We start from the raw sequence: 22,698 nt of genomic DNA on the forward strand, positions 1-22,698 counted from the left end.
AAGTGAATACAACAGTCAGATGTCACTCAGTATTAAAGGGCATCTCTGTCACTCTTAAAGAGTATATCTATCTATCTATCTATCTATCTATCTAAAACTTAACTTAAACTGATATATGCTTGTGGTCAAGAATTTCTCAACAAAACTCAAGTGAATTTCAGTTTCTGTGCTGTCATATTTAACTTACATGATGCTATTAGCTATGTAAAATTAATATGCACAATAAATGCATGGTTTGCAATTTGATCAACAAAAAAAGAACAACGAAATTTCAACAACAACAATGCTAAGAACAGGTTTGTAAAGCATCTACATACATAACTGAAGAATTTCATTAATTGCAACATAAAGATGCAAATATCACACAGCATAATACAACCTTTGGTGTATTATTACAACACCGACAGATATTAATTTTTACAGCAGGTTTTCAGGTACAGCAGAGACAGAGACGTGTGGTTTGGACAATTTCATTTGTCTGAAATGTTTTGTATTCATATCATTTAAAGGTAAACCATTACATTTAAACTGTTGATGTTGCCATAGCTTCAATTCAAGCCCAAGAATAGACCCAACCTTTTCATTACACCTGGACTTCCAGTTACAAAAGACGCAGAGTGTTATCTCTTTGCTCTTCCATTTTGTTTCTTGTAGTACTGAATAAATAGAATACCATATAATTATTTTATCATAATTTGTTTTTGCGGCAACCAAATCTCTTTTGATTAAATGACACTGTGGAATAAAAACAGTTTGAGTTAAAGTGATATTGCTTGGTTTCAGGTATTATGCATCATCTGCTATTCATCTAGCAAGCTTATTAGACTTGGTTTCTTTCACCACGCCTTTTCCACAGTATGATCTTTTAAACCTTCCATCACACATAGCACAGAATAACGCACAGTATTGGTGTGCATGCCTCTCTCCACACTGAAAATATTGATATTTTCAGAAGGATTTAGATGGGCTTTACAGCACACTTATTCTGTTATATCTATAGTCGGATGAAGTCCAACAAGGAAAATGTTTTTAAAAAATTTGGGAGGGTAAATCTATCCACAATCTTGCAGCTACAATCAAACAACTATTTCCTCCCAAAATCCCACCTGACGAAGACAGACGTTTGCAAAGCAAACATATCATATGATGATCAATCAATTTATGTACCTGAGCTGAATCAGATCCTCACACACAGTTTCTCAAGCTCAATGTAGATGACGAATATTTCACTGTGTGAAACCAGTTCCCCGCTAAAGAAGCCAAATTCTGTACAACATGACTTTGGCTTTCAGCTATGTGCACTGCTGCAGTGATGTAATACATTCACAAGTCGCAATGTTGTTATATGTGATATTTATATGGCATTAAAATTTCTACAGGTATTATCATGAACAATATGATATCGCCCACCCTGACCAGTCAAAAACAAAAAACAGTTCAACACCAGACTAGAGGGTCATTTCTAATTATCACTTTTTAAAACACATCAATGTTGGTAATGACTCCTCACTGGCAAGGAACCTAGTGGATTTTACTAGCTCATCCCTGATGCTAAGCAGGTGAAAAATCTCTCAAGACGAGTGGCTCTTAGATTCGACATTCCTGTGCAGCGACCCTTATGAAACAAGTCACAAGAGAATGTGACTCAACTGTGGCTCAACTCCTTGCCTTCTTGTCTCTAATCCCCTGGCATCAGCACATAGGGAGGGTGAGTGCACTGGACACTTTGGAGCAAGGATCACAAACTGTCCCTGTGGGGATGGTTACCAAGGGCACTGGCATAGGTCAGACACTGGTATCACTGCGCTGCATTGACCAGGCAAAGAATTTAATGAATGGCAAACTACTGCTGCTGTACTTTTTATAATAAAGTGCGAAAAAAGCAATTAAGAACCAAATGTGGTTTAAATTGCTTGGTGATCCAATTAAAACCAAAGCCCTGCAGATAGTAGTCTGCGTCTAATGAGGTAAAATTAACAGCATTAGCATTGCCTCCTCCTGACTGTCTCCCATATAAGAACTTCCTTCTTTCTGCCTTTTCACATATTTCCTCCTGTGGGCATGTCCTGTTCTGAATGTCTGTAGAAAATAAATATGTGTATTTGGAGTTATTATCGCTCTCTAATTTACCATAATGAAAGTGCTAGCCTGCACTGGCGGATGAGCCATTTTAATTTAAGCATCGAATGCAGGCCTGCATATTAATGACCTTATTTGCATAAATCATGTCACTCCACTCAGGATTCCAATTAAACCCTTGATTAATTGCTCGGCTGACCCGTTAAATAGAATCCTTTAAGTGGTTCAACAGGCCACCAAAGCCTGTTGACACACACACAGAGACACACAACTGTAAACTCACACATGATTTACTCTGAATAAAATTAATCAGAAGAAAGGGATCTACTAATTTTGAAATGTGAACATCCTCTGGGACATGTGTGGAGTGAGAGCACAACTCACCAAGTCAAAATTCAGTTTAGGAGAGAGACACTGGTTCCAACAAGATGATGATATCAATGTCACTGGTACCGCAGGAAGGGGTTTGTGTGTGTGTGTGTGTGTGTGTGTGTGTGTGTGTGTGTGTGTGTGTGTGTGTGTGTGTGTGTATGTGTGTGTGTGTGTGTGTGTGTGCATTTTTCCTAATTTCCCTGTTTTCTCTAGAACAATCATCTTTTGGCTTGCAGTGCAGAGTTATACAACGGAAAGCATGAAAAAGCTGGTTTACACAGATTACACTGCGACTTAAACTCCTATTATCCTCAAATTAAAGATGACGGAAAAGAAAAAACAATTAGTAAACGTGCACAGATTATAGATGCACATTTACTTTTTCGCTCTACTCCATTTGGGCACTGTGAAAACACCTCTGTTGTGCCTCCTCTGTCACTACTGCCAGTGAGGGGGTTAGAGGCACTGGTATTCATGTGTACTGCTTATTTTCATTTAAACCCTTCTAACCGCTGCTGGGATACAGCTGCACTGTGTTTGAGACACAGTAGTAACCAAAGCTCAAAAACAGTATTAACAAATATAGTCTAATCATAGGGACTGCTGTTTAAGCACAACCCCTTTAATTGTAAATAGTGTGCAGGAATTGCCAAAGGGCAGCACCATGTCAAAAGTCACTGCATTTATGAGTGATGTTCAGAGATCTTATTAATACAGAGACAGGGCAGTATAATGACAACAAACAACAGCTGCCATGTCAATAAATGACAATTTAATGGCACAATATTCTTAAACAGTACCATCAGCCTTCTGTTCCTGAAATTATGTTTATAGTTGTTACCAAGGCAACAAGTATATGGGAATGTTGTAAACCAGCCCTCTGTTGGATGTTGTAATCTCAGTTATGTGAGCATGTCTCAAAAGAATTTTCACACTCCATGTTGTTTTCAGTTCAGTGTTTCTTCATATGGCATGTAAATGATAACACATTAGATAGACACATTACTTTTCCCCCCACCGTATTCCTGTAGACCTGCCCCTACTCTGCCTCTGATTGGCTCTGACCCTGGCATCTTTTCTAACCCTAGCCATCTCATCACTCCACACAACCAACCAAGCCAATTAGAGGCAGAGTAGGGCTGGAGTACAGGTGGGGGAAAAAAATCATGCAATCCAGACTTGTCAAGCACCACTAAGGAAGATCTTTCACTGCTGTCAGTGACATAAACATGAAAGGATTGCATAACTAATGCAAAAATAAAAGTGGCTAAATGGATCTCGAACAAGTTTCAGCCTTTCTGCATGTTTTCAAGTGAGTCATGCATTAATCTGGAGTATGGAGTCAGGTAGTGAATGACACGGATCAGCTGTAGCAGAGCGCCACATCCACCTCAGCAACGTCAGCTCTGCATGCCTGCTGTCTGTCACTGGCTCTCAGGTCACAGAGCTGGCCTCTGGCAGCCTGACTGATTGGGAGGGGTGTGTGTTTGTGTGTGTGTGTGTACGCTCATGTGCATGTGTGTGTCATTGGTTAGCCGCATTCTGTGAAGTGATACTTTCTTATCACAGATATATCAGTATAAGTGTATACAGTACATAAACAGATATTTGCATGTTTTATAGTCTATATATGAATTTTCCATTTTATATATTTGTATATATCACCAATAAATGACATTATTTGTGAATATTGTTATATTTAGCGCTCAAACAATGAATCAATTAGTACTGACTGTAAGAATATTTCATGTAATCCTTTAAGTCTTTCGTCAAATTAAATTAAATTCCAAATATTCTTCTCAAATATGGAAATTTGTTGATTTTCCAACACATCTTTAGCTGGGATATTGTGTTTGAATTTCTCCACTACAGGTATTATCACACATTTCATCGACTAAGAGGTTTTAATGCAGAAAACAACACGTGAATCAACAGCGATATAATTCTTTCCTGCAGCTTTAGTTATTATTTATCAATTTACTTTGCTCTCACAGCTCTTGAGTAAGTTGAACAGGCTTTGTCTGTTACATGCTTCAGTTGACAAATATTGGCCAATACGGCTTCATTTGATCTCCTCAAATATTAATAACAGTATTCGCATAGTGTGTGTGTGTGTGTGTGTGTGTGTGTGTCTGAGTAGGAGTGTCAAAAATAGATATGCACACAAAGGCAGAGACAGAGAGAGAGAGAGAGGTGTAAGGTATATGTGCCTGATTCCACGCTGTACTTGCAGGACTTGGCAGCGACAGCCGCTGTCATCTGACCCTCTCCTCTCTTTAGTGGGCTTGAGGCCAACCTGCCTGGGCCGAGGCAGGCACATCGGATTAATATCTGCTGGCCTGTTACATGGCTCTGTCCTTACATCACTGTCCTCTGCTGCTGACTGTAGAGTGAAGCTGGGGCAACGGAAAAGACGCATGTCAAATTACACACAAACACACTGGTGTTCACGCCAAGGCTGCAGGTGAGTGCCACTAGTGCCGTACTCGATTTCAACGTCTTTGAAAAAGAAAAATTCTTGCACACTACTCTACAATTACGACATTTATTAACTCAATACATCAGTCTGGCGTTCTGGCCCATACAGACTTTCATCAGCACATGAATACTCCATGAATTGCTCCCATTTTCAAAATCCTGAGCTCCTTTCTGACACACCTGCATGACAAGTACTGCATGTGCAAGTTTTTCCTAATCTGCTAGCCATACTGGATTTCAGCCATTAGCTGTAGGGTGCCAAAGTGAGGATCATGGACTGAGTGAGGCTTGTGACTGTCGAAGGCAGCAATAGAGACTTTTCTTTTTTCATTTCTATCTTGAAGGACATAGAAAAGGAAGCTTAAGTCAAAATGAGTAATTATATTATCTCAATTTTAATGTATTTAATGAGGAGGAGTAAGGAATAATATCAGAAAATATTGCTTGTGATGAGCCAGGCTGTGGTTTCACAGCAATTATCCTGCTGTACCAGTCCATGAAGATAAATCAAGATAAGTTCAAGATGAATCAAGCGAGATAAAAATCACAAAAGGATACTGTTTGATTAAAGGGCAAGAGGAGAGGAGGAGTGCATTTGTACTGTGTGTGTGTGTGTGTGTGTGTGTGTGTGTGTGTGTGTGTGTGTGTGTGTGTGTTTCTGTGTTACTATTTCTTGGCTTTGTTCAAGTCGAAAAAGGTTTGTGTCAACTGAATCATGTATCAACAATTGAAGGGATGATCGATGGCTGTTTTTTCCTACGTTGCTATTGAGGTGATTTTATTTAACTTACTATCAGAACTAAGCTGCTATAATAATAATCTCTAGAATCTGTGCCCTACTGTGCATTTAGAGATGTTTCTGGTGGAGCGGCATGTCCACCCGCTGAGCCCCGTTAATCAGCATGAGTGACAAAGGAATTTAAAATCCTTAATTACAAACCAGCTTGGCGTCTCTTTTCCAAAGCTCTGTAACCCTCATCTCTGTTCTCCATATGCCTGCTCACCAAAATGCTGTTCTGCGCTCCGTAAGACTAGTTTAAATTATAGCTATGCTTTGGATTGTGATATCAAAGATAATGATAAACAACACATGATGCTGTCAGAGCAAGCGCAGACACAAGGACTTTTTAAAGGGAGTCGTTCATGTGCAAAAAAAATCAGTGGTCTGCATCTGCACTAGTACACACCTTACATACCTGAAACTCACCTTTGGCATCTGGGTAAAACTCATAATACAACCCTGATTCCAAAGAAGTTGGGGCACTGTGTAAAACATAAATGAGAAAGAACGTGATAATTTGCTAAATCTTTTTGACATATGCCCAACCGACGAAGACAATATAATTAATGCTTTACCTCTTTTAACTCTCTTTAACGTCATTGATTTTTGTAAATATCTGCTTATTCTGAGTTTGATGCAGCAACATGTTTCAAACTAGTTGGGACAGGAGCAACAAAAGACTGGGAAAGTTGTGGAACACTCCAAAAACAGCTGTTTGGATCATTCCACAGGTAAACAGGTTGATTGGTAACAGGTGATAATATCATGATTGGGTATGAAAGGAGCATCCTGGAAAGGCTCAGTCAGTTACAAGTAAGGATGGAGCGAGGTTCATCCCTTTGTGAACACATGATTTGTATGAAGGATGTGACTACATTGACTCAGGACATTTAAATGCAAGTGACTACATTCTGTTTTAATTTCCGTTTTACAAAGCGTCCCAACTTTTTTGGAGTCTGGCTTGTATCCCAAAATACAAGATGTTAGATTTTTATTTGACACTAAGACAAAGTCGTCCATGCTGGAATTTCACTGGTATGCTGTGACATAATTCCCCCCATCCCCTTCTACTCCTGCCGCTCCCTGGCGATGGGATCATCTATTGGCAATCTTGAGTAACCACGATTGGACAATATGAAAATAGAAACGATAGCACAACCCAAAGTCGCAAGCCTTTCATACGTTGTTACATGTCTGCTGAATAAAAGCAATATTTTCAGAGAGGATACAGAAGATTTCCATACAGAAATCCTGAGGAGAGTGAGAAAAATTTGTTATTTTGAAACTAGCCCTGTATTTGCTTTGCTTGGCTTAGATGTATCTTCAAAATCAAAAACTGTGCACTCTGAAGTATTAGAGAATCTCTGAGTTATCTATCTACATACAGGAGCCTATAGCTTGCCAGCTTTTACTCTGGGAATTTTATCATGACAATAGTGCAGCCGCCTCAGGGCTCTTTTAAGCTTCCCTCATTTCATTTCCATCTCTATTGCTCTCTGAGTTCAGTTACATTTGGCTGTGCATCACCATGGCAGCGGACACTGGCCCTTATGTCTGACTCAGACATCATCCAGAGCATTTCAGCTCTGAGTCAGTCATAATGAGTCCCACTCTCCACTGCTACGGCGCCGAAAATAGGCTCACTTTCCTCCTTAAGATCTCTCTGGGGAGAATGTCTGTGATCATCTCTCAAAATGCTCCTTTCATTCTGCAACAAACATGTTCCAAATTAAGAAAGAGCTAGGAATGCAGGGATCCTGCCAGGTGGATAAAGACCATTTTTCTGTGAACAGGATATGCACACAAGGATAGAGAAACAGAACACAAGCACATACAGCACACACAGAAACTGCGCATACAAACTGAGACAGGCTACTCTTCACTCTTAACCTGTATGCACATACAGCATAACCTACAGTTCAGATAGTTCAGGAACTCAAACAAGAGCCTCAAGTTATTTATTCATAAAAAACATCTCAATTAAACTTTTAGATTTACAAAAAGCCTGATCAAATGCCTATTTTTCCAAGTATATTTTGCAAATGCGTCGATCTAAAGCAGCTTGTTGTTACAGAACTTAGAAAGCATCTAATCGTAAAATGAAAAATCTAAAAAAATCACATGTATATAATAATCTGAATCGGTTTGTTCCAATACTTTACTAAAGTTATATAATGTATGATGTTTGTGCTAACTGCTAATGCTAACTGTACACCGCATGAGGCATTTCAAGCAAAAGCCATATCATGCAGATGTTTCCACATCATTTAATTAACATTTCCCCAAGGTTTTGCATGAATTACAGTACTCAGTATCCAGTATTCTTTTGCGTCTACAAGAATGCAAAATAAGATGTCAGTTGAACAGTTTTTTGCTTTGCACCACAAGTTTATAAAGAAGGAATAGATGAAAGTAAGAGGTTAAAATCACCAACAAATCAAGACAGAGCCCTGTGCAAAAAGACTGAGATTCATTCGGTTTGTATTGTGTGTGTGTGTGTGTGTGTGTGTGTGTGTGTGTGTGTGCGCGCGCGCGTGTAGGGGGTGCCTTATGTGCCACATGGGTTCTGTGAAACAGCCTCCAGGTCCACAGTTCTGCTAAATAAGAAGCTTCCTTTTTATTGTGATGGGAGGGGAGGACAGAGGAGACACGAGGAGGGAGGGATATTTCCCCACCTGAAATTTGTAAATGAGATTTGCTAACCTTGGGCTTGACATTCATTCTGGGTCCCACGTCTGGGGAAAACAGTCATTTCTGCCTCTCCTTTTCCTCAAATCTATACACATCACTCTGTCGCTCATCGAGACCTGTGGGTCGTTTCCCCAAAAGATGTGATTGAAAATTGCTTCCACATACTTCTTGTTTCTTTTTAGCATCTAGAGAAGGTGAAGGCTGAAATTTTACCATTTACCACCAATTTACCACATTGCTAAAATTCAGATATCAGTGGTTATTATCGGATTACTTGTTTCAAATATTTTCCCATGACAAAGCTTGAAGGCATGAAGCAAACCCTGCCGGTCTTAATACAATTAAGTGTAGCGCTGTACTTATATTAATAGACTAATAATTCGTAACTTTTACAACTGAAATGGTGGCAGTCAACGTAAAAAATGAAATAAGAGAGAACAGTGCAGTTGTCAACACTGGACGATTAATTATGTGACAGAAAATAAGCAATGGTGGTTTTAATGAATTGAAAATCTAGACCTCTAGTGTTATTTGTAGTCTTATAAGCTGATCTGCAACTAGTGTATTTGGTATTTGCGAGTATTGGGTAGGTAATTAGGCCAAATTAGTATGCTAAAGAGAGTGTGAGAATTTGGGTGACAAAATCTCTATATTTATTTTGCTATTTAAGAAAGAATTCAGCACATTCACACAAACACATTCTCATAGCATGTGATCAGGGGTGCACATAACTGGTAGGCATATGCAACACACATTTCTCGTCCACATGCATTTTGTCAACATATTTGACCCTGTAAAGTAACCTGGTATGAGATATGTCCAAAAAACATCAGTTATTATCTTACCTAAATCAGGATTAAACTGTTTGAACATCATGTGTTTTGCATGAGTTGTGTTTTTGGCCTTCTGCAATTTCCCAGCTTGGGATAAATAAAGTATATCTATCTATCTATCTATTCTATGATGTTATGATTCTAGATTTTCATATTGCTGTGGGGTATATGTGGCTGATGTCAGTGTGACCCTGGATGCTATATAACTAACTATTAACGTAACTTATTTACCAATATTTAAATTACAGTACATTGTCTAACCAGCGATATACAAAGATATTTTCAGCACTTGTTCAAGTTGTGTATGATTTAATAACACATGATTTTATTTTATCATTTCTGCTCTCATGTTTAATAGTTTTAGTCTCTCGAGGCATTTTCCCACATTTATACTTCATACTTTGTTCATGTTGTTGTATCTGCCATCCATAATTTTGCGTAGACTTCACATTAATATGCCGTAAACCTGTGGCCTATAACCCAGCTCAGTAAAACAATAGCTGCATGATCCAACGGCTCAATATGATCCACAAGCACAAAGTACACAGGCTCAAAGACCCACACAGACTGAATGCGACTAGCCTCAGAGCACAAGCGTGCAACAAAGAGTTATCTATCTGCCCACTAAAACCACCCGGTGCGCTAAAAATAGGCCCATTGAGAACAGTGTAGAAAGAGGATCTACTCCAGCTCTCTTGGCACAACAGTTCGTGCTCTCAATCCACTCCATCACCCTTCCGATGGGATTTGCTAACCCTGTGTAAATGTGCCAGTGACCCAGTCTCCTAGCTTTCTCCTTCAAGGCCTTTTAAGGTTTCCTAAGACCGTGATTAATATCATTACAAGTGTTACTTAAATCTGCTAGTGGAAGGATATAGGAGAGAGGAGATACGTAATCACAAAGATGCAGGGGAGATAATGGAAAGCACATGATTAGTGAGTACAACCATAGTTCCTTCTTTGCCATTTTTTTTTTTGCAGCCAAAAACACCTAAAGGTTTGTTTTGGATAGTAATTATGCTACAACTTAAGGTCACCAAACATGTACGAAGAAGAATGATAAATGTACAGCAAAACAGGAGACTGGTGGATATGTTAATCAAGCACACCCTAGTGAAGGTCTAAAAAAGTGAAAACACCTGTGTGGGTGGATCATGGGTTTGTTGGGCTTTTAACAATGACTGTGCATTGCTAGTGTCACTGGTTAGTGATCCGCACCAACTCAACCCAATGCATGATGAGGGGCAATTAAAGAAAAAAAGCTTGGGACATTAAAAGAGACAGACTGCTCGAAAACTGCAGAGGAATAATGGAGGAATCAATAGCAGGAAGAGGAGAGTGTCATCGGGATTAGAAGGCAATCTGGATTAGTCAGAGGATCTTGGGCTCACGCTGCTGCTACTGCAGGCATCGGATGACACATGCACAAAAATGCCAAGTCAGGCTGAGAGCCTGAGACAAGAAATGTGTGTGCATACCCATGCACGTCCATGTTGCCATTTGCTTTTTTCCAGCTCACACAGGCTTTCTGCAATCCTTCACAATCGTCCATTTTTATGTTTTAATTTTATCAGGCAGAAATCCCTTGAGAAGAGGATGAGATATACTGCATACTACAATACACTCTGATCATGCACTGTGTAATAGCTCTCTGCTTTAATATCTATAAAGTTAACAAAGCGCTGGCATAAAGTCAAATATGTATTCTATCTATTTCAATACAATTGGCTCATATAACAAGCAGACTAATAATACTTGAGAAATAACTTAATTACCGCTCACTCTCTGCAGCGCTCTAATTATAGCCTTTACAAAAGAGCAGCAGTAATGCACTTTTAAGTGTAATGGGAGTTTACCTAATTAGGCCTATCACACACAGCGCATAGGCATGCACACATACACACTTACACACTGGTGAGAGAACTGTCATTCAGTAATTATTAGTGGTGATGAAACCCTCTATTACCATTTCATTTACACACCATCACAGGGCACAGCCGGGTGACCTGTGTGCTTGCATACAGCCAAGCTTTGCTCACAGCTTTTAAAACAGTAATATCTTTATGACAGAATTGTGGCGCGGCACAGCGTGATACATTAGCTGGTTTGCCTTTTTATTTCCACAATCAGTTAAAAGCCAGTACAGTATTTTACCATTATCTACTCCAGTAATGACTGCCTTATATCTCCTTTGGTGGTGTTAATGAGTTGGCAGGCATGGTCTAACTGCTGCAACTAATAGGGCTGGTCACACAGTCTAACTAGGTGTGAATATATATATATATATATATATATATATATATATATATATATATATATATATATATATATATATATATATATATATATATATATATTACAGGCCCCAGGGAACATAATAGAGGTGTTTGCTCTTATTATCACAGAGCTAGTGGGGTGCCCTAGTGATGGCCCTGTGAGCCAACTAGCCAATCACCCGCCCAGCCAGCCATCACAGTGTTCAGCTCTTTATTTTAAACCTCAACAGATGTACAAATGTACCTCACTTGGCCCGGACTCCTGTAGTGTGTTTGAGCGTGTGCGAGATCAGAAACTGGACTCCCCGCTGGGTTCGCCGGGTTTATGAGATATGGAAACCCTGTATTTCACATTAAAAAAGTTTCGACATCTGGCGCATAGGGAAACCAGAGGCCTGAGGTTGAAATGAGGTCATTTAAATATATACTCAAGAGTTTTGAAAAGGCAGGTTGTTTGCTTTCATATTTTCGCCCAGATAAATGGCATGCGCTTTCTGTTGCCAAACCTCCAACGTGGATACATGAAGAACCTCATTAAACAGTTTTCACATGTGGCCAAAAATAGCATTGGACATCTTAAAACATGTTTCTGATTTTCAACATCGTTTTCATGAATAAGTCATGGGTATAGTGTGTTTGTAATGTCCACAATAACTACCACTGCTCAGTGTGTGGGGCGCCCAGAAGGCACAAGGGAACTCGCCCACCTCCCTGGCAGAAATAAAGTATTTAATTTATGTGCTGTTGTGGATTCTTCAGATCCAGAGACATTTATGTTCAGGGACCTTTATTTGGAAATTTTATTTTGAAATAATGGATTTGTTTCCAATTCCTTCTCTTATGTCAATGATGACATAAATTCTAATATTACTGCTGTAAGGTTCATGTAGCACAAGAATTGAACTGTTGCACTGTCTGGACTTGTTACGTTACCGTAAGTGCAAAAATAATTTCCCAACATGAGTAAATCATTAATGTAACCGTCTAAAAGCAAAGACAGATCAATGCCAATCGTCTGAAATCCAGGCCAAAATTTGGGAATCTGGGTTGTATTCTTTAAATTGATAACATGAGGCCATAAGACCAGACACTTTCTGTAAAGTTGCATTCTTAATCATTCAACCTGTGTTTGTGTTTGACTGAGTTAAGACAAAGACTTTTTGTCAACCGAAACCTGATAACAAAAACACTAACAGTAGATTAGCATTACACTAGATTCAACAGTGACCCTAACTGACTTCATTAAGAACAGAAAATAAAATAAACATCTGAAGTGCAGCTTTTCTGTACCCACACGATTGTGGTCTCAAATTCAATAGAAGATCTTGTAAACTAATGTTACATAAAAGATTTTTTTCAGATGGCCCCTTGATCTAAGATTAGTGTTTCAAATCACTAACACTAAATAAAAAAACCCACTAAGACTTAAGAGGAAACATTGTCACTGCTGTTATTTTTATGTGCTTTTATATTATTTCCAGTATGCACATTCATTTGGGCATTTGGGTACTTGTCACTAAGTGAGACAATTTCTCTCACCAATACCTCACCACTAACACCTCTCAGCAAGTCACTGCCATTTGTTTCCTATCATTACACCCTGTTAAATGTTGGACATGTGTAGAAGAGGGTAGAAATGCAATCTATCAGCACACAACAGATATTATAGGACAGATTTAATAAAAGTCTTTACAGTTTTATATTAAGTTTTATATCTTGCGGTTCCTATTTTAGTTTTTCATATGTTTGGGATTATATAAAGCAGTATTTATTTTTTTGCAATAAAACACTAAAGTGGCAAAAAAAATCATCATATTGCTCTTTCAGTACTCATAACATTTCAAGATCTGCAAGCCAAGTCTCTTCTAAACACTGGAAAATATTGATGGTAAGGGCTTGATTATAATGAATCAAATGACATTTCCGAGTGGAAACAGATTGTCCAAATGGAAATATTTGAGCGCATGTGTCACGACTGAACAGTGTAGCAACTGTCAGAGCAGACAGAACAGAGCTGAGGTCATTCTCCCATGTGAACGCCCTCACCTCAAAGATGTCCCGAAAAATACAATTATTCTGTATCAGGGCATTTCACACTTTGAAGGACAACACTACCGTAAATCATTGTCATTTAATAATAACAAGACAAGACGTTCTTGTCTGAGGTTGGATTTTCTATAGAGAGACCGAGTGTGCGGTTCTATACAGAATTATACTCACAGATATAATTTTATGGGTAATCATGAGTTCAAATGTGATGTGAGATGAGTGATATGGTGTTATAATGGGCCGAATATAAGGAGGAGTATACAAACCATTCCCATATGCTAGAAAAAATGGCATCAGCAGCTGTCTCCAATTCTGAATCTGATCCACACTTCCACACTGTTCCACACTTAATGGGGTCTGACTTAAGCTAGAAAACTAAGCACCAAGTGCAGGAAACTAAACAATGTGTTTTTGTAGGCAAATCAAATGTACAAGCAGCTTGATAGCATGACTAATAAGAAAATTAGCCAAGCAGTCTCGGTTTCTCTTTCTTCTTACAGAGTGCAAAAGCCTTTTGTCCGTGAAGTTCTTTGTACTGCTGTCTTTTTTTGTTCTGTAGAAAAATAGAAAACAGGCTTTCTTGTGAGTTACATGTATTCTCACTCTCATTTAGCATATTACTAAACCAGCACTGGCTGTAATGGTTTCACTAATTTTAACAACATCCATCCATCCATCTTCTTCCACTTATCCGGGGCCGGGTCGCGGGGGCAGCAGTCTAAGCAGGGATGCCCAGACTTTCCTCTCCCCAGACACTTCCTCCAGCTCTTCTGGGGGGACCACGAGGTGTTCCCAGGCCAGCCAAGTGACATAGTCCCTCCAGCATGTTCTGGGTCTTCCCATTATTTTAACAACAAACTATATGTATTAAGACCTACACATAGCATTAAGATAAATGTTTTCATCTTGCCACAGAAAATGTTCAATCTGCATGAGAGATAATGAATAGCCATGCAGAGATGTGAAAAACATAAACAATAACGCTTGGTATAAATATATCAGTTTTCCAGCTTTTGCACTTTTTTGTTTTTGCACTCTGAAAGTGGCTGACCTAAAACAAAAATCACACACAGGGGCCGTGGACCCCTTTATGTGCACCCACTACCTAATAAGATCCCATTTAGTGATGCAGAATGGCCACAAAAACAGGCCACACACTGTTTGAGTTAGTAAAACATGTAATCCACTAACATTCCTTTTCAGCCAGTGATTGTCAAACTGCATATTCTGTGTCTGTAATTCCACCACTAACAATCGCCTATTGAGCATGTTGTACATAAGAGTTTTATGACTTTAAGAGCCGCATAATGTGCAGTCTATAGCCAGAAATGAGAACATTAAACATATTTTCTGGCAACATATAAAACTCTCATATAAAAATTCCACTCTGTGAAAACCAGGATGGACTACTGCTAATCCAGCACTTTTGGCAATTCTGCACAAGTCTTCCTTGACCTTTCCTTTGCTGCCAAGTCATCACAAACAGAGAGTGAACAGTTCCCAGCCTTGACACTGAGTCAGACACAAACCCCCAACAACACACACGCCTCCACACAGCTCTGTGTAGCACACACACAGCAAACATCTACGGGGTACACAATTCATTAAAAAATGAAAATGCAAAGGGCTGAATTTTTTTTTAATCACAGCGAAGGATTTTCCAGATGGCCTCCTAAACAGGGTGTTCTAATGCTTATGTTCCCATGCCAAATTGCTGGCCTACAAATCACGTTACACGTCCAACAAATATTTCATTATGAACCCAACTAAATGCAGAACAACAGCAGTAGCGGGTTTTTTTATGTAGTTTATGGCTTTAAAAATTCTCATGAAAAAAAGTCTGCTTTGATCCATCTTAAAACATCTTCCATTATATTTAGAAAAGAACAACAATGTGATTTCTGTCAGCACATTCAGTGCATATTCACACACAAGCACACATAAAACAACCTCCACCACAAATCTCAAAGGAGACACCTTTCAACCAAAAAGCTGAATGCTGTTTATAGGCCATTTGTAAGTGTAAGGGCTGAAGGTCAACTCGATAGGATGTTGAAGTCAGGCAGGACCGGAGTCATGACTGGTGACTCTGCTGAGTCCAATGAGCCCCTTAGGTCATCTGTGTCGAGGGGGGATTAGGAGCGGTCGGTGATCCCATCAAAGCAATGTGTCACCAGCACCGTGTCTTACCACGGTGCCGCACACTCCAGCGAGCACTGATCCCCGTAACTGACTCTCAGCGGGCTCGGCAACTAAGGCAAGCTGACAGCAGGGCTATTTTCAGGCAGAAATCACCCCTGTTTGGACAGGGCCACAGATAGAGATGGCTGGGGCCCATGCCATCGCTCTCCATTAGAGGGAATGAAAAACACAGTGAGGAGCCCACTTTGCCACTTTGCAGCACAGAGCAACCTTTTGCTCACGACATCTCCCAGAAACAGATGAGGGATGAATGTGTTGTGACAGCAGCTAATAAGGTCCCTGTGATCTGCTGGTCGGTGTGTCAGTGCGCGTGTGTCTGTGTGTACGTGTGAGTGCCCATTTGTCGTCTATGTTTAAACTAAAGGTATGCTTTGAAGAGACGAGCAAAATGCACCAGTAAGAGATAAACAGAGCCACAAAAAAGAGGTGGCTTCTTGATACATGACTACATTATACACATTTGACATGCTTGATCATCTTCTCTCCTTTTGTATGACAGATTAAAGATGCAATGGACTAAAATAGTAAGCAGGAACACAAATAAAGTCTCTACAAATAGCCAAAGCCACTCATAAAATGCATTAAATAGCATACCAGTCACACTGATTAGCATTTCCGACACACCGTCTTTACTGTTACTGTTACTAAACAATCTTGTACAGTTTTCTGAGAAGTGGATTCTAAACAAAATGTGCCACTATTACTACTTCTGCAGAGGCTTCATTTGCATTTAAATGCATATCACTATCTCTACAGGTCCACATGTGCCTGGCAAGCACAAGTTTACTGAATGCATCCATGCAGTGATCACAAATAGAGCAAAGGATTAAAAAATCAATTTGTAATGCTCTTTCACCCTCTTGCTAATTATCATCCGTCCCTAATACATGAGATCATGGACTAAGGCTTGACCTTGGTCACCAAACCAGGAGCTCACCCAATTACTTCCTGCTCTGGACACTCCAGAGACGATATATTTACCTCACCTGACAGGAATACAGTACATTCTTTCAGTATGAGAGAAGCACATGTCGTGAAAGTAAGAAAGTGCATCGGCTGTCAAACAACTCAACAGAAAATTGTTTAAATTAGTTTTCCGTGCTTTCAAATGATGCATCTTTTTTGCCTTATTGAGAACTAATTAGTCACATGATATGGTTGGTAACTTCATGAGCTCAGTCAAGGCTGGCCAGTAACAGTCAGCTGTTTCCACATCGGGTGCTGATGCAAATGCTGCATCACCTCAACTCGTGGCTGGCTATTTTAGTGGTGTTCCTGCAGTGCTTCATCACAGTTTCACAAAATTAGCACCCCGCAGAGGTTTCATCAAGCTGTCTGTTGAAATGTGGCCATGCTCAAGACTTAATGTTCAGAGGAGCTTTGAACATCTCCTGGTTGCTCTCTTGTCGGCCTATGAAACGCAGCATCAGAACGTTTATGATACTGGTGGAGAAATAGCATACACCCAATGATAGAGCTGAGCCGCAATTGATTAAAATATAAGCCTTTTTCACAGCAAACATTTCACCCTAATTTGATCATTTGCATCTGTGCTTTTCCTGTTGCGAAATTTCAAAACGTCTTCCGTGAAAAAGCACCTATTACACCTTGTTTCAATCATCATTTTCTGTCATATATAATGTGATATAAAAAAATACAGATATTTTGACCAGATGACTTGAATAGCTTTATTTGGAAATAATCATTGTAAAGCTTTTTTTTGTATTGGGTTTGACACTTCTAAATGAAGAGGGGTACCAATCAGAGTGGCATCTGATAAATATTCAAACCATGTAAAACAATAAAGCAAATAGTAAGTAGAAACTAGAAAATTCCCCCTGGGAAATTTTGAAAGGGACACGGGGTGTGTTCGAGCCGACAAAATTATCTACGTTTTAAAGTTTGAATGAAGTCTCTAGGACAAAGTATGGCCGAGCAGCGGACAATTGAAAAAGGCTGAAATTTGAGGAAATTTCCCCATTCATTTCTTATGGGAAAGTCTTCGCAGTTGTTCGCGTCTTACGTCGGCCTTCGATGGTCATAGTTCGAAAACCATAAGAGATATCAAAATGTGCCGAGGGTCTTTTGGAGCCGACAAAATTATCTACGTTTTAAAGTTTAAATGAAGTCTCTCGGTGAATGTATGCCTGAGCTACAGACGTTTGAAAAACTCCAATTTCCATCTTTTTTTTTTCGCCCGTCCCATTCATTCTTATGGGAAATTTATCGCAGTTTTTCGCGTCGAGAAAACTTGAGAAAAGTAATAGCACACCGATCCCGATCAAACCGCACGTTTTGATATATAATTAGCAAGGGTTTTCTCAAAGCTGCGGGGCGAGTTAAGGGACAAAAATTTGGAGGATGATGAAAAATAATAATAAGAAGAAGAAACACGCGGGATAGTAGTGACTCCCTAATGAAACATATATCTCCAAAATCCAGCACTGCAAAAACTAACACAGCACAACTCAATTCAGTTTTTAAAAGATGAATTAAATCAAGCAAGCAAAGCAGGAGTGAAAGACTTGTTCCCAGAGTTCAATTTTCCCCTCAACCTCAAAACAGTTGAGTTCTAATCTAGTTCACAACCACAAAATGAGGGACAACTCAAAACTTTCAGTTTTACCACGGATCCCCACGAAACAGCTACACAAAGACCAGCAACTCCTGGAGAAAGTCCGACTGGGTTATACACCAAATTATTCCTCCTCTTGACACAGACTCCAGAGACAAGGATTGTGTTTCACTGCAAGTTGGCTATAGTGATGCAGACTTTACAGCATGATCTGATGCCCTGGGTAAAGCTGGTATATCTCTCCTCCACTGACAAAAAACACTGGTGGCTCTGAAACACACTAATAGTTTGCTGTGCATCCAGAGCTGCATGTCACTCACTAGCAACAGACTCTGTGTATCCAAGAACCCTTACATCAGAGTAAATTATGTTATTTGAACAGACTTGTCTTGCAATTTAGTCATGGAAAATGAGAACCGTGCAAGTTTTCCTATTATATCAAGCAGCAAAAATCATGCCACATGATGTGTTTCAGTGCTGTTGCCTTACTGCCTACTTACACGCCTTGGGATGTGACTATTCCACATGCACACATCGCAGTGTCAATGCTGAAACAATATATTGGGAAGACTTAATAGATACCAGTCAGTAAATTTTCGCTAAGCAATTCAGTCTAATTGTACCTTTTAGCCTTTTATGGAATCTGCATAATTTGTATTTCCTATATTAATGCAAGAAAAAGACCTTTTACAGCAGAGATCAGGCCGAAAACATTCAACATGGACATCGCTCACTTGACCACATCATTCCCCAATGCATGATCAACATGGAAGTGTTTCAAATTGTACTCATATTTGCTTTAAAAAGCAGCTCTCAATAATGCTCAGGATAGCATTACAGTAATAAGATTATCACATATGCAGTTGTACTGTATCTGCCTGCAGCTCTTTGCCGTCACACTTCAGTTTCATCTCACCTCTCTGCAAAGCGACCGCCTCCAAAGGCATTTTCACTGAAATAGGCTGGTGCATGGCAGTGAATATTTGTGCTGTCAAAGGATTAAGACATCACAGCATATCTAAAACTATTAGAGCTACAATTTACATTACTTTCCTGCCACAGCTGAGCAGAGAACCCATTAATTTTCTCAACACTAGTAAGGACTTTATAAAGGTCCTACTATGGTGGAGGTTTTGAACTGCCATGCTGTACGCTCCACACACACACACACACACACACACACACACACACACACACACACACACACACACACAGAGAGGAAATCATTTGGTTATAGCAGGTTCAATTTGTCGCAGCTCAGGCAGGCAGCCTTTTGCATCTGTAAATGTACAGTATTTGACAAGGTGCCAGTTATCTTGCAAAAAGTCCGCTTGCAAAGAGCACAACGCAGTTTGCAGTTTAATGCGCATATTACAGTAATTTGCGCATTGTGCTGTTTCCATGATCAGGCATACTGGAATATTGATTAACCTGACCTGCGCTTTAGGAAACCTGCAGAGGCTTGGGGCAGACTCCTGAGCTGCTCCCTCCACCACCTATCAGCCTGCCTCCACTACCTATTCATATCCGGAGGAGGGGTGTGGGATCGATGGCATGCCGGGATGCTATTAGAGCTGAGGCAGCTAGGCAGCCAGGCAGCCACGACTTCAAAAGCAAAGTGTGGGAGGAGAAATAACACAAGGTAATTATCTGGGCCCCGGTAGCTACCACTGAGGTAATCTGTAGAGTGGAGGACGAGGGGGGCTGTGGAGGTGGTGTTCAGGTTGTCTGTCCATATTTACCTCAACTCACTGCACTCTGCTCACTCCAGCAATGCTGACGGAGAAGACAAAAACTTTTCTGGCGCTCATTTTTGTACATTTTATCCTATTATCTCAGATTTTTGCCGAACAAATTCAGTAGTTACATTGCTGACCAGTATCAGAGTTTACAAGCAATATAGCTAATGCTGTTTATAAAAAGACAAAAAAGCAGTAATCACAGTGAATCACCAACCTGTCACACTGCTACTGAAGCCAAATTGCCTAGCAAGGTGAGAAGCCATCTGCTTTTCCAGTTACCTTAAAAGTCATGATGAGTGAGAGGCCATTAGGCAAATGTGGAAAACATCTGGACAACAAGTCATCACAAAGTCAAGAAAGTTCCACTTATCCGACTGCAGCTTACACAAGTTGATTTTATTGGTTAACAAACATGAAATTCATTCTGACTAAGTAAAATCTGCACGGATTTTCATTTTTCTGATCGCTCATTTGGAAGTGTACACAAACTCTTCAGTCAGAGCAATTTAATATAATTTGCTTCCTCTGTTCGTGAATGTTTCTCATTTGTGTAATCAAATATAACAGCAGTAATCATTGGTACAACTATTCCTCTCCACGTCTAAAAGCTCCATCCCCAATGACTTTTCTAATGGAAAGAAAACAAATTACCACAGATCGGTCTGTTTTTACATAGACACAAGAGATGAAAAAAAACTTGCACTAGCATAGACATAAACACACACTCATACACAGTCTTAAAATAGAGAACAATTATAAAAACTACAGGATCAGCAGCTTAACTCGTATGTGTGGCCATAGGCTTTGTGCTTGCCGACTTATTTCTGCTTCCAGTGCAGTTAATGAGGTAAAGGTCAGTAGGCTGTTGTGACACCAATTAGTGCAATATTTCAAATCAGCATTGTAGCTCATCATCAGTGGTGGTCAGCTGATGCTTTGAGATTTTAACAAAGCTAATTGCAGAATAATGAGCACAAACCGATGCCATTACAGTGAAGGATGCTACCAGAAATAATCCCTTGGGGTGGTTTAGAGGCCATGTACTGCACTTCAGTGAGTGTTACAGATCAACACAGGGGTCAGGGTACAGCGGTATGACAGGGGTTATGTTGAGGTTAAAGTGCAGGGTCAGTTTTAAGACCTTCTGCTCGACCCATGAAATTAACTTTACCAGATCTTCCTCAAGTATTCTTCTATAAAACAAAGGGTGCTGAGGAATTTGTACTTAAGAATTCAAAATATTTTAAAGTTGAACTGAAATTCAAATTTAAATTGAGTAAGAAATTTGTATATTTTTCCTCTTTAGGGTTGGGTGAAATGACAGTATAGGACAAGGACAATCAAAATGTGTCCAATGGTAGAGATTTATTAAAACCACTTCCACTGTGGGAGCTGCTACATATTCAGGACAGGCTGTTTAGCAAATCATGGCTGGATTCTTGCATGATCTTGTGATTGTCCCAAATCCAGCTGCCTCGCAGTGAAGCAACGTCCATTTTTGATGACAGCGTCAGCTGATCACAGCTGGATCATCTGTCAGTGGGCTTTAACAGCTGTAGAGAGATTTAATGAATTTGTGTATGCACACATGTGCAATGTGCTAATGATAAAACTAGTAAAAGCATACCGTTATCAGTGCCAGTGCAGCAGTGTTTTCTCTCTGTAGCCCATTGCCTATTTAACAAACACCTACACTTAACAACTTGTGTTCTCTATTTATTACTGAGTACTGTGTTTCTCCTGGCAGAATGCATCTATATCACTTATTCACTGTTTGTATTTATTGATATTCTGAATGTGAAATATTTTTTTAATAATCCAGAATATGGTTCTGGTGCATTTTGAACACTGGAAATCATTTATTAGGCAAAATGTTTTAGGGAAATCGAAATTATTTAAGTCATGACTATTCAACCTCACATGTGACTGAATGGAAATGACAATAAATTATGTAAAAAGTGTTTCTTGCTGACTGACAGACTCCTACTCTCTCTGACTGTAACTGTATACATAACAAAAGTGCATGGGGGAGGTAACAGATCATGAAAACAAAGGTCTTTCTACCTCATGAGTGAAAAAAGTTGTTTGTGATCCTTTTGTTGTTCAGACCAACAATTGACACAGATTTGTAACTAGATGGTGAATCAAAAAACAAATGAAATGTAAAACTTTTGAGTGATACACTTGAGTTTAATCTGTTATCCGTCTTCACTCCTGTACGAAACGCCAGTGATGCTGTGATGTAACAGAGCAGTCCAAACTGCTGCAGCGTCCAATCAATAACTGATATTGAACAAGGGGGCGTATCACTGGCGCAGGCAGCTCTAATGCATCTTCACTCATGCCTGAGAGACCTCTTCTTGATCCTCACTCCTCAGAGCAGAAAAAAGAGCTTTGGGATGGGCAGAAAGATGGCGACCAGAACAACTTTTGGTTCAAGCGAGAATTGAGGAGCAAGGGAATATCAAATAATAGACTTGGGGTGTATCCACATGGAATTATACAGAGTGCTATACCAGTTTTTGACAGTTTTAAAGTTTGGTCATTTGCCATCTACACAAATGAACCTGCTAGCTAAACCCTTTCCTTTGTAGCGCAGTGCCAACTGTAGCAAGCAAGG

The 22,698-nt window shown here is 39.6% G+C and overlaps 1 protein-coding gene across 3 annotated transcripts in view; it reads right to left on the minus strand.

Annotated features, from left to right (window-relative positions):
• rbms3 (RNA binding motif, single stranded interacting protein) overlaps nt 1–22,698 on the minus strand; it is a 275,251-nt gene that overhangs the window by 246,833 nt on the left and 5,720 nt on the right. The gene's annotated exons all lie outside the window — the stretch shown is intronic.

The sequence above is a fragment of the Chelmon rostratus genome, chromosome 16, assembly GCF_017976325.1.
Source record: "Chelmon rostratus isolate fCheRos1 chromosome 16, fCheRos1.pri, whole genome shotgun sequence".
Taxonomy (NCBI): domain Eukaryota; kingdom Metazoa; phylum Chordata; class Actinopteri; order Chaetodontiformes; family Chaetodontidae; genus Chelmon; species Chelmon rostratus.